This window comes from Anabrus simplex, chromosome 4 (assembly GCF_040414725.1).
Source record: "Anabrus simplex isolate iqAnaSimp1 chromosome 4, ASM4041472v1, whole genome shotgun sequence".
NCBI classification, from domain to species: Eukaryota; Metazoa; Arthropoda; class Insecta; order Orthoptera; family Tettigoniidae; genus Anabrus; species Anabrus simplex.
The window spans coordinates 314,208,849-314,233,842 of NC_090268.1; positions in this window are offsets into that span (position 1 = coordinate 314,208,849).

The following is a 24,994-nucleotide window of genomic DNA, read 5'->3' on the forward strand; positions in this document are numbered from 1 at the left end:
CATAACTAAAGTTATGTAGATTTAAATTTTCGATCATTTATGTCTTTTAAATTTTTACCGTACAGGCTACAATAAAAGAATTATTCAGGAATTTGTATTTGTTGCTAAGTCCATATCAACGCCGAGCCACGAGAAAACAAAAAAACCGAATTTAATCAAAATCGGTATATAGAGTCCGGGAATAAGAAACTATAGTCTAAGCCATAAACAACATTATTCTCCCTGGATGAAATGGTTGTTTAGGGGAAGGCGCCTAAAATTTTATTTTTAAATACAGTACTCTACCTGTGTTATTGGTCCTATCGAAAAGTACTACATAGCAGAATTTATAGAGAGTAAAATTTCCGATCATTTATGTTTTATTCAGTTTGACCCTACCGACTATGATAAGAGTGGTATTTCAGAGTCGGAAGTAAACTAAATGTGAAGGCCTACAATATCGAAAGCTCATACAATTCATCAACAATAACAATACGTTGACCATTGTTTGTTGTGATGTTATTTGTCTCTTATGCTGCCACTCATCTCCGATAGATGGGATTATTACTGCGTACCGAGTATAACAGCCAGCCTGAATATTGGCAGGAAATAGCAGGGGAGTTAGATAACTTTCTTCTCTAACATACCATTCCTGTGGTTCATACATTTTCTGATACTGCTGGTACGTAACAAACTGGTTCATCATGCCATTCCAGCTATTCAATCCCTACTTTGAGGCACTGATCGGAATGAGAAGTGTGTACATTTAACGGAATAATTCCAGAGGAGTGATCGCGGCTGCCTGCGGCCTAGTCATTCCAGCTCTGGAACTTTGGATTGTTAGATCGGCAGCGTACTACTGTCCGTTAAAAGTGAGAAAATGTGTGCTTTTCCATTTGATCGAGTGTTTCATATGATAGCATTGCTTTTAATCGCGACATTCCTACTGGCGTCACTGTAATGATGTTGATTTCAGTTGGGAAAACCACTAAGGCAGTCTTTTTGAGGATGTAAAAAGGCAGGTGGAGAGTGAGAGTCTGCCATTATAATGAAAATTCCCCAACTTCTTTGTGACTGACGGTAGGTAAGAGGGCCTACCATTTCCTTACCCAGTCTTCACATAAAAAATACGTTTGGTGACTTCCCCGTCGCGTTTCTAGGGTGAAGTTAAGAGCTATGCAATTTAATACAATCTTACAACGTGTACACTATGTAACCTAGAATTTTGTATACAATGTAGAATTCCGTAGCGAAGCACGGGTATATAAGCTAGTATGTTAAGATAGATGATTGTGCAGGTGTGTAATTAATTCACAGAGGTTTCCAGACTTAACACTGAAAGGCGTAACAGCCTACAGTCTATTTTTATAATAGTATGTATGTATGTATGTATATTTGTGTTTCGATTCCCCAAGATATCATTAATCATTTCATAGCACTTAAGAGTATCTAGCAACTATTTCTTATATCTATTTTGCTGCGGTCGCTTTTTGTTGAGATCTGCCAAATTCTATTCATCACAGTCAGTCTTTCGCCAAGTAGCCGTACATACTTCGCATGCAAGAAATAACCCACGTCATTCCAGACCAGGTATGCGGTCAAAAAAGTGATGATGAACGACAGCGTAAAACCTAACTGATACCTAAATATAAACACAAGGAGACTTTTAAGTGCATGCCTTTCAACAACGTCCCATACTGATGATTATAATCACCACCCAAAGAAAAAGAGACCCTGCTTATTGATGTGGCAGGCCTGAGTGACGGGATCGAAAACATCATGTGAAGTGGGTAAATTAATTGTTGATAAGGAGTGACAGGCTCCGTGGCTCAGGCGACAGCGTCCCGGCATCTCACCATTGGGTTCCGTGGTTCAAATCCCGGTCACTGAACAAAGCGGTGGCGTACAGGTTTTTCTCCGGATAATCCGGTTTTCCCTGTCATCATTCATTCCAGCAAAACTCCGATATCATTTCATTTCGCCTGTCAGTCATGAATCATTGCTCCCAGTGGAGTACGACAAGCTCGGCAGTCGGCACAATTCATATAATCGTCGCTATACTGGGGCTTCATTCATTGGATTCTTGATCCGGTTTTCATTCCAAGAAGTGACAGTGAGCAGTTTAATTCATCACATGCTGTGCTTTACAAAAATTATTGTGAAGAACTCTTGGGCCAGCAAATCTGCACAAGAAGTATTGTAATAAGTAGAAAAATAGTTCGTAAAATATATTACTAAAGAATATTCAAGATTTTTATTTAATCCTTTGCTAACAAAGGAGAAATATGATGACTCTGATTGTTATGGACTTAGACATTCAAGTTATATAAAGCCACTCCAGTACTGCCAAGTCAGTTGGGGAATAAAATAAAATTCCCGTCCTATCATTAATTAACTCGGTGGCGTCGATTAATTCCATACCTCTTATAATTAAAATATTTAAATAAATGGAATATGAAGTCTCCTTCTCTCTCAGCTCAAGAATATGTTGCCATTCAGCTAGAATGATAGATCACGCGTTCACATCTTTCTTCATATTTCTTACATAAGTCTTCTAATGACCAGATTCCTCAACGTTCACTTACACTGCGTAGGAATAAGAAATTAACAATTCACAAAATTAGACCAATTTTCACTACTGTACGTTTGCAACGATCAATGGATTAACCGCTTTCAACCGCTTACTGCGCGGCGTCTTCAGTAACTGACTACCAAGAAGTGAACGTTGAATATTTCCTGTCCATTTTTTGTCCTGGAGCACTTGATCCTTTGTGTTCTTATCCTGTCCCGGACACCAGCTGTTACTTTTTAATGTACAATTAAAAGCGCTATCTTCAAAACAGGACCCTGTGCCTTGTTGGGTTAACTTCTCTCTACAGTACATAACTGAAAATTTATTTAATTTGAAGTCTACAAATATTTAATGAGCCAACCATACTGTACATTATGGTAGAGTACGATAAACAGAGCGTTAAAATGACGGGTCTCTTTCTGGGTTCATGGCTAAGCATCTCACAAATGTTCGCCCTCCAGAGATGGTGCAACAAGTTCTCTAAGAAAATGCAGGGCAATTTCGTGACTCGCATTATAGAACAGTCAGTAGCAATTTTAAGAAATGATTTCTATGTTATTCGAAATACCTAAAATTCACAGGAAAAGAGATTTTTGAATTAGTAAATTAGGTTAGGGTGTATTCCGCCCGAAGGAAAGTCCGAACCTCCGCAGAGGTATGGCTGAGCCGGAGTTTACGTGCAGTAGGGTGGCCAGTTCCTTCCGCTCCTCCATTCCCTTACCCCCCACCAACAGCGCGTGGCAACCCATCCAAATCTTGACCACGCCCAGTGTTGCTTAACTTCGGATATCTCACGGGATCCGGTGTTTCAACATGGCTACGGCCGCTGGCTTGAATTAGTAAAAAAAAAAAAGAAAAAACCTTTATTGTATGTCTAGCAAAAGTATAAAAACTGATTTGGTAACATGAAAGACGAAATAATATACCCACACAGCTTTCATGAAAGTCACCAGTTTGGGTGAGAGAGTAAATAATAATAATAATAATAATAATAATAATAATAATAATAATACCCATGTGGGGATTTACCGGTTACCTCCATCGGGCGCGACCCATTGGAATTGGGGAAGCTCGCTGGCTCTGCCACCAGCAGAGTCAGAGGGTAGTAGGGAAATAAAATACCACCGTGAAAAAAACTGGTCCCTTGCCAGGGTTACGGCGAAGACTGGTAAATGACCAGAAGCCAGAAAACATCTTGAGGCAACCTCTAGGGCTAACAACCCTAGTTGTAAAAGGATGGGTACCCGTCCAAAGCAAAGTCAAGTCAAAAAGCATGATGGCACAACATTTCAAGAAACATACCCCAGGGGGTAAATCTTCGGATAAATCCCTCGTCGTGAACACCACGGCGCACGAGTCACCTTCGGATTCTGGGGGAGACTCGACATCATGCAAGAGACGAGTCGGAACATCTCGGTGTACCCCGAAGAGTCAAAAACTCAGGCCAAAATCTAAAACCTTTCTAGCAACTTTCAACATAAATTCACTTACACAAACTGGCAAGCTGAAAACCCTCACCAAAGCTCTTCACGAAAATCAGATATCCATAATGGCCGAACAGGAAACAAGGTACCCAGATGAAGAGATTTTTGAATCCGAAGGCTACCGATTTTTCAAGAACAAAGCGCAAAGAGGAATCCTCAATGGAGCTGTGAGGCTTGGAACCGCGTTTGCTGTTAGAACCAAGATCCTTAAATCGGTTGCAAATTTCGAACCTGTGAATGACAGATTGTCTATACTCACAATTAAATGCGCGAACAAAACCTACGCCCTAGTTAACTCTCATGCTCCTACAAACGATAAGAACAAGTCTGATCCAGACGAAGTTGATAATTTCTGGGACCTACTGGATGAAAAATTAAACAAAATCCCCAAACACCATGTCAAGCTTCTTTTGGGTGACTTCAATGCCCAACTAGGTCGTGAACAGAAGTACAAGAAAGTTATAGGAAATTACCCTGCTCACAAAAGAACCAATCCCAACGGCAAAAGACTGGTGTCCATTTGCGAAAATCACAACCTGCAGGTCATGTCAACCCACTTTCGCCATCTATCCAGAAAGCAAATGACTTGGCGTTCTCCCGTCCAAGCTCTCGGAGAGTTCCAAATTGATCATGTTGCAATCTCCAGGAGAAACAGCCCTGAGATTATGAATGTCAAGGTAAAGAAAGGCATCATTTTGGCCTCAGATCATTATATGTCTCTTATCAAATTCAAACCAATTCCCGCAAACACAAGGAAGAAAACCAAACAGATCACACGCTTCGACAATGATAAACTTCGGCAAAGGGTCGAGGAGTTCCACGAGAAGGCTAGACCTAATGACACTGACTTTAACAACGCCAAAAGTCTCCTTGTTGAGGCCGCCAAAGACGTTGCAGAAATCAAGAGAAGCAAAAAGCATTCATGGTGGAATAGTACCTGCGAATCAGTCCTCCAAGAAAGACACAATGCGCGGAAACAGTACTACTCTACAAAGTCAGAAAATGATTGGGAAACCTACAAAACCCAACGTGCCCAAGCAGCTAGGGTGTTCAGAACTGAGAAACGTAAATACGAAAAATCTCTCATTGAAAAGATAGAACAAAACTTTAGGAAGAATGAAAGCAGAGAGTACCACAGAGCCTTCGAAGGCAAACTCACTGGCTATAAACCACCATCTCTATGCTTTGAGCGAAAGGACTGCACACTGGCGACATCAAATGAAGAAAATTGCAGCATTCTGGCAGATTACTTCAAGAATTTACTTAATTGCTCTAAACCGCAAAGCGCCATTGAGACCAAGGAACCCTTACTCAGGTACCCAGATTCCAGACCACCCGACAGAGATGAAATCAAGCGCCACATTGCCCGTCTCAAAAATAACAAAGCGCCGGGGAAGACTCAGTAGTAGCAGAACTATGGAAATATGCCCCAGAGGAATCACTTGATATCTTGCAAAAGCAAATAGAAGAAATTTGGAACAAGGAGACCCTACCCGAAGATTGGAAAATAGCTTTGATCCATCCATTACACAAAAAAGGCAGCATGAAGAACATCAACAACTACAGAGGAATATCTTTGCTACCCGTGACTTACACTAAGGTCCAAGCAGTATGTGTCTGTTTTTGTGGACTTTAAGAAAGCGTACGACTCCATTGACCGGGAAGTCCTGCTAAACATCTGAAATGAATTTGGAGTTGATTTGAAACTGCTGGCATTAATTAGAGCCACCCTGACCGATACAAAATCCAAGGTGAAGTTCCACGGATGTCTCTCGCATTCCTTTGACATCAAAACAGGAGTCCGACAAGGTGATGGGCTATCCCCGATACTCTTCAACTGTGTTCTTGAAAAGATCATCAGAACCTGGCGGGTGAGATTACAGGAAACCAACTACAGTCTATTGAGAATAGGAACCAAATCCAAGGGGATCGCTACAGACTGCTTAGCATTTGCCGATGATATTGCTGTTCTCTCAAACGACATAGAAACCGCTCAAGTTGACATTTTAAAGGAAATTGCCGAACAAACTGGTTTGCAGATATCGTTTGAGAAAACAGAAGTAATGACTAACATCAAAGAGGCTCCACCAAAACTCCATACAAAATACGGGGACATCACCCGAGTAGACAAATTCAAATACCTGGGTGAGATCATCATGAAAAATGGACTGGACAAAGAAGCACTTCAGGAGCGAGTACGCAAACTGGAAATAGCCTACCAAACATCCCGCACAATCTACAACAAAAAATGCCTTTCCCAAAACACCAAGATACGTCACTATGAAACAGTTCTGAAGCCAGTAGTTCTATATGCAGCCGAAACCCTGTCTCTAAATGCCAACAAAGGACTCCTTGAAAAACTGGAGAAAAGAGAACGCAAAATTGTGAGAGGAATCTTGGGATCAAAGTACAGAAATGGAATCCATCAAAAGAGATCCAACAAGGAAGTCTACAGCAAAATAGAGAAAATTACCGACACAATCAGAAAAAGACGGGCACGATTTTACGGTCATCTGAAAAGAATGGACGGAAGAAAGTTAACTAAAGAAATATTTTAATTTTTTTGATTCAAACCCCAAAACCACAATTCCCTGGTTTAGAAATACCAAAGAAGACCTGCAAATGCTACATATCTCAGCTGAAGACGCCCTTAACAGAGATCTCTTCCGCAAGAAAATATTGACGAACGGGCTAAACCGAGACGAGCAACCGAAGAGAAGACACGGCGCCCCTTGGACAGAGGAGCGAAAGCAGACCCACTCACAAAGAATGAGGGAAATTTGGGCTCTAAAGGAGGTCAGGTTCAGTGTCAAATGCAACAAGACTTAACGTGGTCCTTGATGGCCCCAGCGAATTATATATATATATATATATATATATATATATATATATATATATATATAATACATGTACTATGCTATTTCGTAACAAAACATTTGATTTCTTATTTGTTCATATACACCTGCCAAGAACACTCCTTTAGTTCCATTATGCTAGGAAAGTAACAAGTATGGCATTTTGTAGTAAGTGTTATCCTTTAAACGTTTACTAAAAGCATAGAAATACGTCCTCTTGTTGGTGATATGTTGATAAACATCCGTATGTTAACTAGCCAAAGTTATCTCTGATTTCCTTCGTTTGGTTGTGCTTTTAGTTGGGGTCATAAACATCTTCAGCCGTTCATTATTCGGGTATCAAGGTGTAGCCAGGCATCATTTCCTCCTCAGTCAGAAACGCATTACAAATTAAGTCATTTTTAGTAGTAAATGTTTGTATGTTAAAAATAATTAATTGTGGTTAAGCAGGATATTAGCATTACTTATCTTCATGAAAAACGCCGTTTTTCTTTTCCTTGGTTGTTCCACAGCATATCATTCTTAATATGTAATCTTTGAATTACTGTGGTATTCGTCTGTAAACTTGTTGACCTGAAAAGGACTCCAGCCATTATGTCGTTTGATCATGCCCATGGAAACAGCTTCCAGGCAAACTAATTCAATTACATAACGGATAAGGACCAAATACAAAGCCGTTTGTGTTACGTTTTTAGCGATTAATAAAGATTATTGAAATACACTTCGTTAATCACGAAATATGGCCCAGTTATGCAAATTTCATTATCGGCTTTGCGCACTCAACGTGCCCGGCCATGCACTTCATAATGCTCAAGTCACGTTTGGAAAAGGAACCTGCCCTCCAGGACATTTTGGGCGGTAAATTATTTATTGCACGCATGGCCTTAATAACAGTAAATTATTATATTCCCACCAGGGCCCACTCCGGTTGTATTTGAAGGTGCTCAAATACGTAGTACAGCCTCGTGTCAGTAGATTTACAGACACATAAAATAAGTCCTGCGGGACTAACTTCCGGCACCTGGGCGTCTCCGAAAACCATAAAATTAGTTAGTGTGACGTAAAGCAAGTAACTTTATTATTATTATTATTATTATTATTATTATTATTATTATTATTATTATTATTACGCAGATATCCGTGGTAGTTAGAGGTGAAAGAAGGTGCGGGCTGGAGTAGGTCTCAACTACAAAATTAAAGTTAATTTAAAACTTTAACAAAGGTTATATTTTCTTTTCAAAATCAACAATTAACAGAGTATAACAGGTACCAAGTAGCAGATCAACAAATTAACAAATTACAGTTCGTTACAGGATTTGGGCTTCGAGCCCCAAGTTTAATTCCTGAGCTCTCGGCTCATAACCACAATTGCTGAAGGGCAGAAAACCCCTAAGTACGAGGAGCACTAGCTCCTAATTACAATGTTAAGAAAAAGAGCAGACCCGCTCTCAATTTTACAAGCCTATCAAAGGCTACAACAAACTTCATTTCTATCTGCCCTTAAGGCACAGAAGGAAACAGGGGTAACTAGTACCCAATCTACTGGGCCTTCGCAGGAAGGAAAACAAAACGGGTTAAGTAAATGGCCCAAAATACAAAATGAATGGAAGCGCTAACTTGCACTCCTACATCAAGTTTGTCTAAAACCTATGAGGCGCTAGGCCGATCATACAGGGGCTAATCCCAAGCTAGGGAGGTGACACGTATGAGAAAACTTTACTACATTAAAGAAGAGAAGAACGGTTATGAAAACGTAGTCACCTCCTTTTTTAAAAATGAAGGGGAGTTCGAGAGGGTGAAGCACTCTCTATCCCCGCTTTACAGATTTGTAATTTATAGATAGACAGAAAAGATTTTACATTTTAAAAAGGTAGGTTACATACTAAAGGTTTCGAACCCTCCCCGAGAGTTAAACTGCTGAGCTAGCAAGAAATGAAGATGTTAACAGGCCATTACCTTGTGGATGAACTGCTGCTTGATGAAAGAGGCGCTTCCCGCCCCCTGCTACATATTCACACACTAAGAAAGATGTTACTGAAGTGGCACCGAGACAAGAAAATCAGCAGTTTTTATACCCTCGTGGAGAATTCGAGACCTTTCAAGAATGAGTAGACACACCCCCTCAATTTTATTGGGTCGCTAAAAGTTATACATCAACATCGAAGAAGAAAGACACTATTGGTCAAAAATTAATTAAGGAAATTCGGGATTGGCTGAGTTCAAAACTGGCGGACAGAAAGATTAACATTGCAACCCCAAAAATAAAAGAACAAAATTTAGTAAAGACAAAACTTAAGAATACAAAATGTCTTCAAGAGAGTTCATTCCATTGCGCCAGAGTGTATTATCATAGATTTTTTGGTAGAGACATCTGTTAGAGAATGTTCACACTTCTTGATACAGAGCAAACAAACACAAATCGAAATAGACACAGTTCAGAACACTTGAAAATTACCAAATTTACAGTAGTGACATCTTCCGAAAAACCGTTGAGTTAATTCAGTTTGTTAAAGTTCAGGCTTTCTCCTGTAGAGGAGTTTCAACTGGCGCAATATTTGAATTAGCGGCGTGGAGGTGTACCGCCCGGTACAATTATTATTATTATTATTATTATTATTATTATTATTATTATTATTATTATTATTATTATTATTAAGGTAATCTAAACCATCCTTACGAGTCGTCAGAGGATTAGCAACCTGGAATGTGCGAGGTCTCTTGTAGTGTGAGAAACTTCACGTCACTGAAAGAGAAATGAGACACATTGGTGAGGCTGTGGCTATTTTATGACTCAAACAAATAATACAGTATACTTTTTCTGGAAATGAGGATATGAGTTGCAATGGTGTAGCTGTAATAATTCCAAAGAATCTTAACAATGCTGTTATGGGTTATGAGCCCATCTGTGATAGAATCATCTCTATTAAAATCAAAGCTTCTCTTTGTAATATCAACATCATTCAGGTTTAAGCCCCCACTTCAGTTTCACTAGAAGAAGAAATCGAGGAATTTTATGTCCATCTGGAATATACCATCAGTAGGATTAGTCATCCAAGGGGATTTTAACGCGAAGCATTGACCTATAGTTGGATTGTACGGTCTGGCGGTGAGAAATGAACGTGGAGAGCGTTTATTAGAATTTTGTGTGAATAACTACTTATGTAACACTCTCTTCCAACATCGTCCAAGGCGTCGCTACACTTGGATTTCTCCTGGGGATAAGGTTAGGAATCAAATTGATTTCATTTTGGTGAGGCAATGTTGGCAGACTTCAATCTTGGATTGTAAGACCTACCCTGGAGCAGACTGTGGTAGTGATCAAATACTGCTATCTATGAAAATGCGGATAAAAATGAGAGTACAACAGGTACGCATTACTGACAAGCCTATTATCCATGAGTTTGGTGAAACAATAAGAACAAACGTCCAGAAAGTAGGGAAGGAAAGCTTCTCAAACACGGGACAAGATGAAGGAAATCATCAACTCATCCCTTCCCGAACAAGTTCCTAAGAATCCTGAAGCATAACATCCCTGGATTTCAAAATCTACACTACTATTGATTGAAGAAAGGAGCACATTGAAGAAACGTGGTATTCAAACTGCGGAAGATGAGGAAACATATAAAGAACTTTGCCGCAAAATACAGCGTAATTGCAGAATTGACAAGACACAGTATCTTACCAATATATTGCACCCGTCCACCTCCCGAGTCCCAGACTAGCATTTATCTCAGGGGTGTCGGTTCATTATTTAAGTCATCAAATATAAATATAGCGGCATAAATGAACACGGGAATGAACGGAGCAATTTAAAATTAAAATGGGGAAGGCTCGATTGTAAACTTGAATTTAAGGACTCCATGATAGGACTAGGAAGTGACTGTTAACTTTAAAATGGGTCTCATCTAACTACAATAAAAAGATTATGAGAATGGTTTCCTTTGAAATAATTTGCCAGAAGGAGCAGTTTATTACGCCATCCGACGTACGAAACTTTGATACATTTGGCAACGATATTTAAATTCCCACACATGTTACATAAATAAATCACTTGCTATACCGCAAGTGGTATCAATATGTTGCTGGGTTGCTTCTGAAAGAAATCACAAGTGGAGTATAACTTACGGATCGATTCCATTTGAATCGAACCGTTGTTCAAGGATATAGCTTCCTTCTATCGGGAGCCCGAGCATAACCCATGTTACGGTCGGCTTCCCGATTTAACTAAGATGATGTACCCCGGCTATATACATTTTCCCGAGACCGGTACTCGGACTGGGTAATGTTTCTCGTGAATTACGAAAAATGGATTACACGGACAGTTCCTATCTTACGATGTCCAGCTGATGCCATACCACTGAATTAGCATTTATATTTTATTTACACATGATCTGAAATGTTACAAAGTAGCCTCAGTAGACTACTGCCACAGATGAGATAACGAGAAGCGATGGGAAATACCGTGCGGAAACCGTACGATAACGAGGTAACAAATGACTATAATATTTCTCACTCTTATTATTCAACACACGAATAGAGGGATGTTGTCGCCAACTAATTAATTAACTATCGTCAGAATATTCATTTATCCATGAAATTATCATCCTTGAAATTATTATTATTATTATTATTATTATTATTATTATTATTATTATTATTATTATTATTATTATTATTATTATTATTATTATTATTATTATTATTACTCAACGGTTCCTGGCACTGTCACGTTTGAATCATATCGTCATTATTATGCGGGACGCAAACACAAATGGTTATTACTGTTGTTATTATTATTATTATATCCCTCTTGTGGTTATTATTATTATTAATGAATAGGTGACTCCGGATATTATTATTATTATTCACGTCACTCAAGATTATTATTATTATTAATGAATCGGTCACTTCCGCCAAAATGCATTAGGATATCGGTCGCAATCACAATTATTTCACTGATCAACCAACGTCATCATTACTGTTATTATTAATCTGACCGCGACGATCTAACATCGTCCTTACATTGTTATTATTATTATCGGTTGCATATTATCATTTAGATTCCCGTTTAACATCTTTATCAACGCTCATTTAATAACGGCGGTCCAATCCTTATCTTGCAATATTTATTATTATTATTATCACGACATCATGATTGTCATCACTCGTCATTACAATGATTACAATATACGATCATTTATGTGGACTCTGAATTCTCATTATCCTTAAATCCGTAGTATCTCGACGAATAGCGGTGCAGTCTATTTATTTCGTACATGCTGTCACGGGTTCGAATTCTACCCGCTACGTAACTCAGTATTTCTCTGTGACACTGCCCGTACATTTTACACTCATTTATATCCTAAGTGTCTCTCGTACGGAATTTATATCCCTTTCTATCTCAATATTCCTTGATTCATTTATTTCTCACAGAATTATCAACTGACTTATTTATTCACTTCTGACATCGTACGACCTTTTATTATCTGACTGCAGATTCTTTAACATTTTTCTATCTCATTTCGATCTACCCCTTAGTTCATTCTCCACAAATAATCGTAATATCTTGAAATTATATTTACCAAAATTTGACAATCATGGTTTCGTAATATTTGTCCTACGTGTTCCGGCTACTGAATTGCAAATTTAAGGCACGACATTTATTCGTAAAGAAAAATATTGGACCGTAATTTAAACCACACGTTCATTAACATGTACGGATCATTAGCACCGATCTTAAATTTCAATATTATTAATTTAACAATTTAAATTACCACACACTTTAATTCCGAATTAAAAACGACATCCCGTCATTAAATGATTTCCGACAAAATCAACACCTAATCACTTAAATTTATTATTACGCACGGCTCACTAAATTTCCGATATCACATGAATTATTATTATATCCAAATTTAAAAAAAATTAAATTCTTCTTTAAAAAAGTAGTTTTATTTTTATTTATTATTATTATTAATTTAAAAAAAATTAATTTTCGCCTGTTACACGGTAGTCCACTCTTAATATGTTTAACGCATAACCCCTTTTACAATTTCGATTTATTCCGGCACTAATCAATCCAGATATGATTTACTTGGAAATTTTATTATTATTATCGCTTCTCCCAAATTTAACAACTTCACTTTGAAAATATGAACATACTAACAAAACACCACTGGTATGACGAGGCTGGACTTTCCTTCAATGTCATTACATCGCTCGTTAAAATGACAAACAGAAAAACACATATCGGGTCTATTTAACTATCATAACAAAATCAAATGTAAAGAAAATTATTCTTGACTACAAAGAAAATATGAATGCATGCATGACTTAACGTACTACCCTATATCTACAAAATTTACATCTCCAACAAACTGAATACATAAAAAGACCCGATTATTTACATTGTTATATTTACTACTGTCCGTGCTACAAATTTAGGATGGGGTCGTTAAGCGACTCATCTTGTTACAGAAGGTAACCAAGTCTAATCAAATTATTCCCATTTTCCCATCACGATAACATTTCCCAAATATTATTTACATTATGTACTCATCTTAGTTTCTCGGTATTCCATTACAGCTTTGCAGATGAGAGGCTCCTTTACCCCCTCTCTGCTATTTACTCCACCATTCTTGATGGCGTAGTTCCACAAAAGATTTCCTGGCACATTACCATTTTACACTAATACCTTAATTATTACGATACTTCACCATTGACAACGTTAACACTGAACACTTTAACTTTTATACAACAAATTAATATCCTAGACCCAAAAATGTAATATTTTACACTATTTTAATCTTCGTCCAATTACCGCACAATGGACCTGGACACGTACGACGAGGTGTCAAATTTTACGCCCGTCGCGAGTTATGTCGTCCGACGCGATACGCCCGTTTCATACGGCACTCTTGAAGTGTTCATGATAGCGGTTCGATATTGCAAAGTGCAGGCTATTATTCCCTTAAAGTACTGTTCGTCACACAGTATGTTATTTAAGTACTTATTTTGGTACAATTTATATTACACCCTTACAGTGCAATTACTTTACTTCACTGATATTTATAACTGACAAACACTGTCCTACGTTAACTATTTCCAGTTCATGTTGCTTGAGCGCGATCACATTTTCTAAACACTGGCGGATGCTCGCGCCATTAAATGTTGAGTTACTGTACGCCCGTAGAATTTGAAGTTAGCTGCGACCGACAGTTCAGCTCCAGAGATTCATTTCAAGTGTGGTGGCGAGGATCCCTTGTCCCGTATATATGGATGAAGCTTTCCCTCGCGGATTCATTGACGTCATACCCCTTAGGGAGGGGGTGGATTTTTAATATGGGCCCTTGCACTCCGAATTGGACGTTAAAATTTACATCAAATTAATCCACTCCGCTAGCCTATTTGCTGGATTAAATATGAACTCCTAACGACAACAGATTTAGGAGATACGGGTGGATTTAGCTCCTCACATTTCGCGCCGTTTGGAAGCGTCCCTTACAACGTGGTCTTCGTCCAGCCAATGACATTCAAGCTGTCTGGTTTCCAAGAAATCCAGCCTTCAATTTATTTAATTTGCCAATAATTATTGATTATTTTTCCATGCGTGACATCTAATAAATTCATTACATCGATCCTTGTACTCACAATAATTTATTAATGATTACTTTTGAAGTTACGAGAATATCTCATCCATCATTCCTTAAGATGGTATCCCTGGGTCTTCCATCAAATTTTAGCGATTGGCCGACAAGCGGTCACGTGATTTAAATCTCCACCTGCCCGAACCTAGGCTAGCGAATGTCCTCGCAACCACTGTAGCTTTCCATGACGTCACGGGAATCTCCGTCCTGCCAAAAATATCCCAGCGCATTACTCATGTTGCGAGCTTCCTTTGTATCACCTACCCCCTTTCTCTTTCTGACCAAGACTTATTTGTGGACTTGTATTTCCTTGTTCGCCAACTAATGAGATCCCCTGCTGTGAAGTAGCTAAATGTTGTTGTGTCGAGCTAATCCGTCAGGCTCCAGTCTGTCGTCCTTCCTCGCTCATATTTCGACATTACACAGATGAAATATTTTCAACTACACTTCTGTATTTCAATAAATGTACCATATATTATTTTATCAATCAAATCATGACTGACTACGGGCCTCTGTCACTCGGGTTCAATATGTGGTGAAATAGATCACCATTACAAGCAAAATGAAACACGTGACCTTTACAAGAAGATAAACAGCATCACGCGAGAGTTCAAACCACGTACATGGGTGACTGAAGACGCACAGGGAAATGTTATCGGTGACAAGAAAAAGCAATATCCGGGTGGAAACAACATTGCGGAACCTTATACTGCAAAGGTAATAGCATAACAGAAGAGAACAATTGAATGGAATGTGACATGGAGCCTGCTATCCTATTTAGTGAAATTGGGAACGCGATCAAACATTTGAGAAACAACAAGCCCCAGGCATAGATGGTATTACTGGAGAAAGGCTGAAAGTAATGGGAGAAGGCCTCCATGGTTTACATTCAATATGTAATAAAGTGTGGAAAACTGGAGAATGGCATAATGATTGGACTACATCTGTGCTGATTCCCTCTTCACATAATAGGGTCAGTTAGGGACTGTTCTAATTACCGCACCACAGCATTAATATCACTGGCTAGCAGTCCTGCTATACATAATGGATCAATGACTAAAAACTTTCTTGCGATCTCATATTTCTGCTGAACAAGCAGCTTTTGTGACAGGTAAAGGTACACGACAGTCAATAACAAACATGAGGCAGATAATTGAAAAATGCCGCGAGTCCTTTGCCTATATTTGTTTCCTTGATTATAAAAAGGCCTTCGACTGTGTCAAGTGGGACAAGTTGTGGGAAGTGCTCAATGAATGTGGAGTCCCAAAACAATTAACGGCATTATTGAAAGGTCTATATAATAGTCATAGTGCAACCGTAAGGGTGGATGATGAATGCTCAGAATTTTTAATGTGTCAAATGGAGTCAGGAAAGGTTGCATATTGTCGACCTAACTCTACAAAATCAAAGCAGAGTATGTAATGAGAAGAGCACTAGATGGCTCGGATAGTGGAATTTCAATCGGTGGTAGGAAAATCAACAATTTACGTTTCCCTGATGATAGCACACTCATTGCGGGAAGTGGACAAGAACTCAATGAATTGCTCTGTGTAGGGAAAATAATTAGTTTGGATTTTAGTCTAGAAATTAACATGAAAAAGGCCGACAAATTCAAATCACAATCCAAATGACAGGATGCCTGAAAGATCTGGAGTTGATGAACGATTGTGTATATCTGGGCTCCATAATCAGTAACACGGGCAATTGTGATAAAGAAATAAAATGACGGATTGTCCTAGGTCGAGCCGCAATGGTTACACCTACAAAGATCTGGCAGAACCGGGCATTATCAAAAACAGTGAAAATACGATTAGTGGAATCACTGGTGTTTTCCGTTTTGCTGTACAGTTGTGAGACCTGGACTGTGAAGGCTAGTGACAAGAACCGAATAGATGCCTTTGAGATGCGGTGTTGGCAGAGAATGCTCCGTATGCCATGGGCAGAAGGAAGAACAAATGCGTCAATGCGCATCCCAAAACGTTCATCTTCCCGCGTTAGTGAAAGTTACATCCAGTTCCTGCGACACATTTTGAGGAGAGAAGGAGACAAATTAGAAAAGACTATTCTGCAAGGCAAAAGTGAAGGCACCGGACCAAGAGGCAGAACAACAAGTAGATGGTTAGACCAAGCGAAGTGGTTAGAGAAAGCAAAGAAGATCACCGGTCTACCTCTTCACAATGTCTTAAGAAGAGCTGAAGACCGCTCAGGATGGAAATATCTCGTTATGTATGCAGTTACTAATGAAGTGAAGAAATGAGGTCACGACGCTCAGCAATGAGTAAACCGACTGCTGATGATGACTAAGGTACATGAACAGAAATGACGGAGTTTGTTAACCTAAATTGCTGATTTGACGTACAATACATCTATTATTTCATTCCAGCATTGGTTCCTTAGCTAAAATTCCAAATGTCCCAATAATGCTTATCGTCGCCTTTTCAACAAAACCTCATATCTCACAATCCTCTTCCTATCCATTATTTCCCATAAGACTGGTCACGCCTCCCAGCCACATATGGATGATGTGTGGATACGAATAAAACTCCATCTGTGTCATTTTTCTAATTTATTTCAGGATGACCTAATAAATGCACACACACACACATATTCAAACACAAACCATTCTAACCAGTTATTAATGGCCACACTTAATAATTACCAGTCTATTTACCAATCTCTCTATATTATGGCGCAGCAAGGGTCCAAACCGTTTTTTTACCTAGGACACTAATCCTTACTTCCCCCAAGTCCTGTCGCCTCCTACAGCCATTGTGCCTGGACAGCTGGATTTGTACACAGTGCCCCTGGATATACAACACACGACGACTGTTCGTCGGTTCGACTCCAATGATAGTCGAGTACTTCGCACAGTCCCATGCAGTGAACAACTGAACAGCTCAGCAGTATCCAACAGCTGGACGATACTCACAACGGCGAATATTAACACAGGTCCATTTTCCTCGCACTCACGATAGCGCGTTTCCTCGCTGGCTCACGGCGATTCTCAGTCCACAGAATCACACAGTACAGTCTTTCGTTCTGTCGCCTCCAGTTACACCCTCATTGGTCTCTCCGACACCACAACAACAGCTCCTCGTTCAGACCTCGATGGGATACTGGTGACAGCCAACACCTCTGTCGCCCTCAGCCCAGCCACCGAACCCCAGCTCACTGCGTCTCACACTGGCTCCCCCACGGAGTCCAACTCTGACTAACTGTCCACTGCTTTCATCTCTTTTTATAGCTTGCGTGATTTGATCCAGAAATTTCAGGCAGAACATTCCCCTTTGAATCTCTAAGGAACTCACAGATAAGCCGGCCGCCAAGAACAATACACAGTAATGCCGGCCCCACCCCACAGGCCGGCTGGGAGATTCCAGGTCGTCTGAGTCACCAGCCCCTTCCTGGACGTACGGAAAGGAGCTACCACGGGGCTGGCACGTAACAATATGCAGTCCATTAGTACAATTTTCGTTGGGTTGATTTTCCTGTGCTAATATATCAAGGAAATGTGTCGGGAGTAAGATTTCTCTATTGAATGATGTACACATTAGGGCTCAGAATTTACATTCAGAAGTCAATATCATGCACATTAGGAAATGTTTACATTTTCGACCTTGTGTGACATTGTCCCTAAGGGTTGTAGTACAATCACTGTGGTAATATTTTCTTAATCTCAGAGTGAACTTTCTAGTGGTGCCCCACATGCGGGTTTGAAATTGATACTTAGACGATCAAATCGCCGAATTTTCATAATATTTGTTTGAAATTTTGAATGTTCACAGTCAGTTATTCGTGAACTGTACTTGTAATCACTAATATTTTTCAGTTTGTCTACTTGTAAACGAAACGAGACCAAAATCTTCTGCCCGGATTGAGTGGCTCAGACGATTGAGGCGCTGGCCTTCCCACCTCAGTTTGGCAGGTTCGATTCTAGCTCAGTCCGGTTTGACAGAAACATCTTGTGAAAAGCAATCTGATTTTTGTAAAGCCAACTTTCCGTAAATGCAGGCCTGCATAGTGAGATATTGTCAGTTGAAATAATACTTCCTTCAGCGTCTCCTAGGTATTTCTCTGTGGTTGGCGGAACTAATCTTGATCATTTTGGCTTTTAGGTTCAAGACCAAACGCCCTTTATGAAATTGTACTCCTCATTCTTTGTCAGGCTTTCCATCCTTATCAGCCTTACTTGCAACTGCTTCCTGCAAATCATCTAAAAACCTCTTGAAATATTGTTTTTCCTCCGATGACATTTCGAATATCTTTTGTTCGATTATATCCTGAAAATTCTAACAATGTCACCCCGCTAAGTTGTTTACTTAAACACTGGGTGAATTGGCCGCGCGGTTAGAAGCGCGCAGCTGTGAGCTTGCATCCGGGAGATAGTGGGTTCGGACCCCGCTGTCGGCAGCCATGAATATGGTTTTCCGTGCTTTCCCATTTTCACATTAGGCAAGTGCCGGAGCTGCACCTTAATGAAGGACAAGGCTGATTCCTTCCCCCCTCCAAGGCCTTTCCTATCCCATTGTCGCCATAAGACCAATCTGTGTCGGTTGCGACGTAAAGCAAATTTTTACAAAAGAAATGTTGACTGTAACAAAATTTTGTAGAATATATTTTTAACTAGTTTTGTTCTATAGCATTCCTTCTTAAACATAACTCCGACGCAGGTATCCAATAATTTACGATTCACGCGTAGTATGAATACTGAACTCCGTAATATACTTTGCTCTTTATTGTAATCCAAGTTCCTTGTTCTGAATACCAATTTCGATACTTGCTTAACGTAATATCTTAAGATTTTCAGTGACATCAGGAAAGGATAAGGCCAGGACTAGGGCCTTGATTAAGAATCTTGCCTTGTTGAAATTGGGAAACCATGTTCTGAGCTGCAGACTGTAAGGTTCGAACCCAACATCTTCCGAATACAAAGTCTCAGCCACACGAGCAGTACCACGTAACCAACGTTCTCTGTTCCAAATATAAATATTAATAAAATATTTTCTGGGGTTCTTAAGGGTTTAATGTAGGTACTACACAAACAGACATGAAGAGGTTGTATGTCAATGCATGTGACATGTGTGAACAAGCTGTCTGCAATTAGACAAGTAGATGTTGTTTTATTACAAAGGTTCGTATTGAGGTGTAATATATGTATCGTTTTCCTTATAGATTATCATCTTCCATTGAGCACACACCAAACCACGCACCATTAAACATCTTGTTCCATTCATTCGAGGTAATTCTGCAGCACATATTGTTCTTGCATTGCTATGTTCAACATGGGGGCTAATACAATCGTCATCATATTCAAAGGAAAATGTAAGGGAAGACATTGGAGAAATGTTGGAATATCGAAGTCAGCTCTGTTCGTGCCGAGCTGCCATAAGCTTACATTCGGGAGACAATTGGTTTGACCTCTATCACCGTCCGTTGCCCATTTTTAATACCGAGGCTACACCTTAGTTGCCTCGTTTCCACTGTCTACAAACCTTTTTTCGTTATTGCAATGTTAAAAAGGAAAGATATTTAAAATTTGAAACGAAATGGACTCGCGAATATATTATATTTATACTATCCCTAGATGTTTTGTTTTACTAGATTTCCTTAAAAAAGGTATTTGGTGATTGTTGCTTTAAGCCATTTCTACCCAGCCCCACATGAAATTGGACAGTAAGGAAAGCATTTTGAATATTTTGAAGTAAGATGAAATGAATTGTCGGTGTAGTAAAAGTGTATCCATTAATTCGCTTTTTTCCTGCAGTTTTTGATGTAAAGCTTGGTGTTGTGTCGTAGAAGACAATGGAATTTTTAATAGCAGTTATTCTATAAAGAACGATCGTCTTGTGATCACATAGATTAGATTTTTTGCCAGGCAACGTTTTTAAGACACATGGCCTTCAGTCTGTCAGGTGTAGCTAGGTTATCCTTCGATAGGTGTTCCCAGGTAATGTATTGAGGTGTAATATGTGTATCGTTTTCCTTATTGATTATCATCTTCCATTGAGCACAGCCCAAACCACGCACCATTAAACATCTTGTCCCATTCATTCGAGGTAATTCTGTCGCACATATTGTTCTTGCATTGCTGTGTTCAACATCGCAGTTGGCCGCTGTTAGCGGTGAGAGAAGGTTGTCTGCTCTGCATTCTACTGCTAGTCGCTCGTGTCACAACAGTGTGCTTGTTAAGAAAACTACGAGTTTGTTTCGAGTTCTACTTGTGTGAATTCGTTTAATTGTGTTTTCAGTGAAACAGTGAAAAGATAAGTAATATCATGGCAACAAAATTTGTAAGGAGGAATACTCTGAAATGCATATTTGAACGTGAGAATAAGCCTTCGGCGTGGGATGTACATAATTGGATCCAGTCACTGCTGAAACTCTCATCAGATCAAATCGACATGATCCAGCTGGACAATCTGGAAACCGCAGCATATATTAAGGTAATTTCAACAGTGATTTACGAACGTTTGATATGTCACTATTCAGGGATTCAGAAAATAATGTTAAGTGATGGTCGTATAGGAAAAGTTACTGTGATGCCAGCCGACAGGGTTCAAAAGAATGTTCGAATACTAAATGTTCCCCCGGAAGTGCCTATAGAGTCCATTTCATTAGTATTAAGTAAATACGGGAAAGTGGTAGAACACAGGGACGAGGAGTGGTCACAGCAATACCCCTTCAAAGTACGCAACGGTATACGTGCTATTAGAATGGAGTTAAAAGACCCAATACCTTCCTTCTTATATATTGAAGGCTTTCGTGCACAGGTTATTTATGACGGCCAAACTAGAACATGCCTTGCTTGTAATTCACCCAGTCACTTGAAACCAAACTGTCCGCTTCGCCAGAATCGCTTGGCAGAGCGAAGAAATGTAAACAATGACACACTCACACCTGTTAACTCCTCCGTCAGTGAACTAGACCCCACTATACCAGTTTCCCCATCGCTAAGCGAGCCACACAACAACGCCAGTAAACAAGCACCGTGGGCAGATATACACAATGAGGAAAACACAGCACACAACCCGGCTATTGATAGGAATGAATTTCCTTCGGTCACGGAGAGTCAGAATAAACGTATGAAGACTGAGCTGGAACATAGCATTTCCAAATCCCTACCTCCTGAAATCCATGAACAAATTAATGCAACTAAAGACGTGCCTTCCATATCCTTGGCCACAGTGAACTCCACGCCTGCCCAGGAGTCTGTGAATTACCTGATAGATACTCCAAGTACCCCTTTAATTCTGGATCTTAGCCAGACCACGAACAACGCATCTCTCCCCTCTAGGATGGAAACCGAAATTATGGGCAGTGCAGATACACCCGATCGGGACTTACTAGATACAGAAATGGCAGAGGAAGGTGTGGAAACTGAAGCGTGTATTGGCGAAGAGAAGCAAAGTAAGATGTCTTCACCTCGAATGAGAAACATAAATAAAACACACAGTACGTCATCCACGGCGGCCAAAAGCTTGAAGGACAGTCAACCATCACATACTTCCTTAAGCTATAGGGACCCACGTCTACATACAAGAAAGAAGAGTGCCGAGCGGAAAGGGTCTAATTCTAAAGCGTCTGTACCTAACTGACTGCACTAACCACTACCTGTCGTATCTATAAATAACCGTCTACTTAAACATGAATACAGCTTCTTGGCATTTTGCTTTCCCTCTCTGTCTTGTTATGGTGAATCTTCTTACAACTTACGCCACCCTTAATATCAATGGAGCAAGGAGTGTTACAACTCAAGCGCTGCTTAGTCGGTTCGTGAAGGAATATGATATTGACATCTTATTCCTCCAGGAAGTTAATGAGACAAATTTCCATTTCTTATATAACTATGACTATATAACGAACGTAGGTGATAACTTCCGAGGAACTGCAATAGTATACAGGAAAGGAATTCAGCTCACTGATGTCATCATGGACCCTACGGGAAGGTTTCTGTCTGCCACCTATAATAACACACGATTGATAAACGTATATAGCCCATCCGGGTCACAGTACAAACAGGACCGAAACCTATTATTTACAAATGAAATAGTGCCCCATTTAGTGACACCTGGTGCAATTATTCTAGTAGGTGATTTCAACTGCACTCTTCACCCACGAGACCAAACAGGTACTTTTAACTTTTGTCCAGGCCTTCAGACACTAATACAGTCTATGCAGCTCAAGGATGTGTGGCAGCAGCTACACGGCTCACATGTCGAATTTACATTTTGCCGTGGGGAGTCGAAATCCAGGATAGATAGGATTACGTATCGAAGGCGCAAGTACAGGTCCTCGATAGCTGTAAGGTGATTCCCGTCGCCTTTAGCGATCACCACAGCGTTCTAGTTATGATGAAGACAACAAGGAGTGACAGATGCATCGTGGGGAAAGGAATATGGAAGATGAATAGGTCTGTTTTCAACAATACTGAGGATGTCCAACGTTTCACGGATTGTTATCACCAATGCAAATTAGCGCAAAATCGCTATAGTAGCGTGATGGACTGGTGGACATATAAACTTAAACCTGCCATTAGAGCTCTCGGACGGGCAATAGCGTATGAGCACAACCAGGATACAAGTAGGAAAATTGAATTCTATGACAGAGTTATGTTTGATCTGCATCACAAGGAACAGCAAGGCCAAAATGTCTCTTCTGCATTAAATTCTATTAAGAGAATTATTTTAGGTATTAAAGAAAGCAGCCTAGAACAACTCCATCAGCACGTAAAAGGCACTTCCCTCATCGAAAGAGAGAAAATCTCTCTCTACCACATTGCCAAAATTAGACGGTCAGCCAATAAGCAATTTATTAATCGATGGGATAATGGTAAAGGGACAATATTTACTACAAAGGAACAGCTCCTTGCAGAAAGTGAGAGATATTTCCGTGAAATGTTTGCAGAAGACAGCATCTCAGAGTTCGATATTGACAGATATCTTCATCAACTCCAGAGTCATCTAGAAGGAGATGATATCGCACATCTTACTAATAATATTTCCGAAGAAGAAGTGAAGCGCGCGTTAGACCATACTGCATCAAATAAGACGCCAGGCCATGATGGGATCCCGTATGAATGGTATAAGAAATTTTGGAACATTATTGGTAACGACCTGACACAAGTTATTAATTATGCCTTCAGTCACAACATAAGTGATTCATTTGCAGAGGGAATTATCATCCTAATTCCCAAACTCTCCAGTTGCACGTATATCAGTGACTATAGACCTATTACAATATTAAACACCGACTATAAACTACTGGCCAAGATTTTAGCGAACAGAATCAGAACTATCCTCCCTTCATTAATTACTAATGGACAGGTTTGCACTATACCTGGAAAAAACATCTTCCATAATCTCCTGGCAATACGTGATGTCATCATATATCATTCAGTGTGTGACACTGCTTCAGGAGCTCTGGCTAGCATTGACCTCAGCAAAGCCTTCGATAGGATAGCACATTCTTATCTTTGGAAAGTTCTACGAAAGTTTCGATTTCCGAACCGTATCATAGAAACAATACAGCGCATATACCACAAGGCGTCCTCCCGAGTTATGATAAATGGATTTCTCTCAGCAAAATTTTCGATACACAAATCAATTAGACAAGGATGCCCATTATCAATGGCACTTTTTGTTTTAGCAATAGAACCCCTGATTCAAAGTTTGAAAAATTCTTTAACCGGATTAAGTATTAACAACGAATGCTTCACAGTACGCGCATACGCGGATGACATTACCCTACTGTTGACCAGTGACGAAGATGCTAATCATGCGCAAGAGACTCTCGAGGCCTTCTGTACGGTGTCTGGGGCACAAGTGAATTATAGCAAATCCTCATTATTGCTGTTAGGTTCAAATGCCAATCGACAAGTATTTGCCAGCTCCCGGATTCCAATTGTTAACCACTGCAAGATATTGGGCATTACCTTCAGTAACGATATTTCGGAGACGATAGAGTCTAATTGGACTTCTGCTCTAAACACCCTACGCTTTCAGCTAAAGGAGGAACTTTCAAGACGACTCAACATTTTCCAAAAAGTTTGGCATATAAATATCTTTGCGCTGTCGAAGCTCTGGTACCTTGCCCAAATTCTGCCCGCCTCACATGTCATTTGCCAACGTGTTGAAATGGCAATTGGATTTTATCTCTGGAAAGGATACAGATACAGAATAAGAAGAGATCAACTTCATCTTACTGAAAAGGATGGTGGCTTGCGCCTAATTGCAGTCGAAAAGAAATGCGCGGCACTCTTTCTGTCTCATATCATTAGAGCATTGTACTCAAGAGGAGATGTATTTGACAGTGCAGTGCTCAATTTGTGTGTAACAACAAACCTGCAACAACAAGATCCCTTTAGAAGCTGCTTCCGGAACGCTCTCTCCATTCTACAGCAACTTCCAGAAACAGAAATTACAGCTGGAAAGTTGGATAAGGCTAAGAATATATACAACT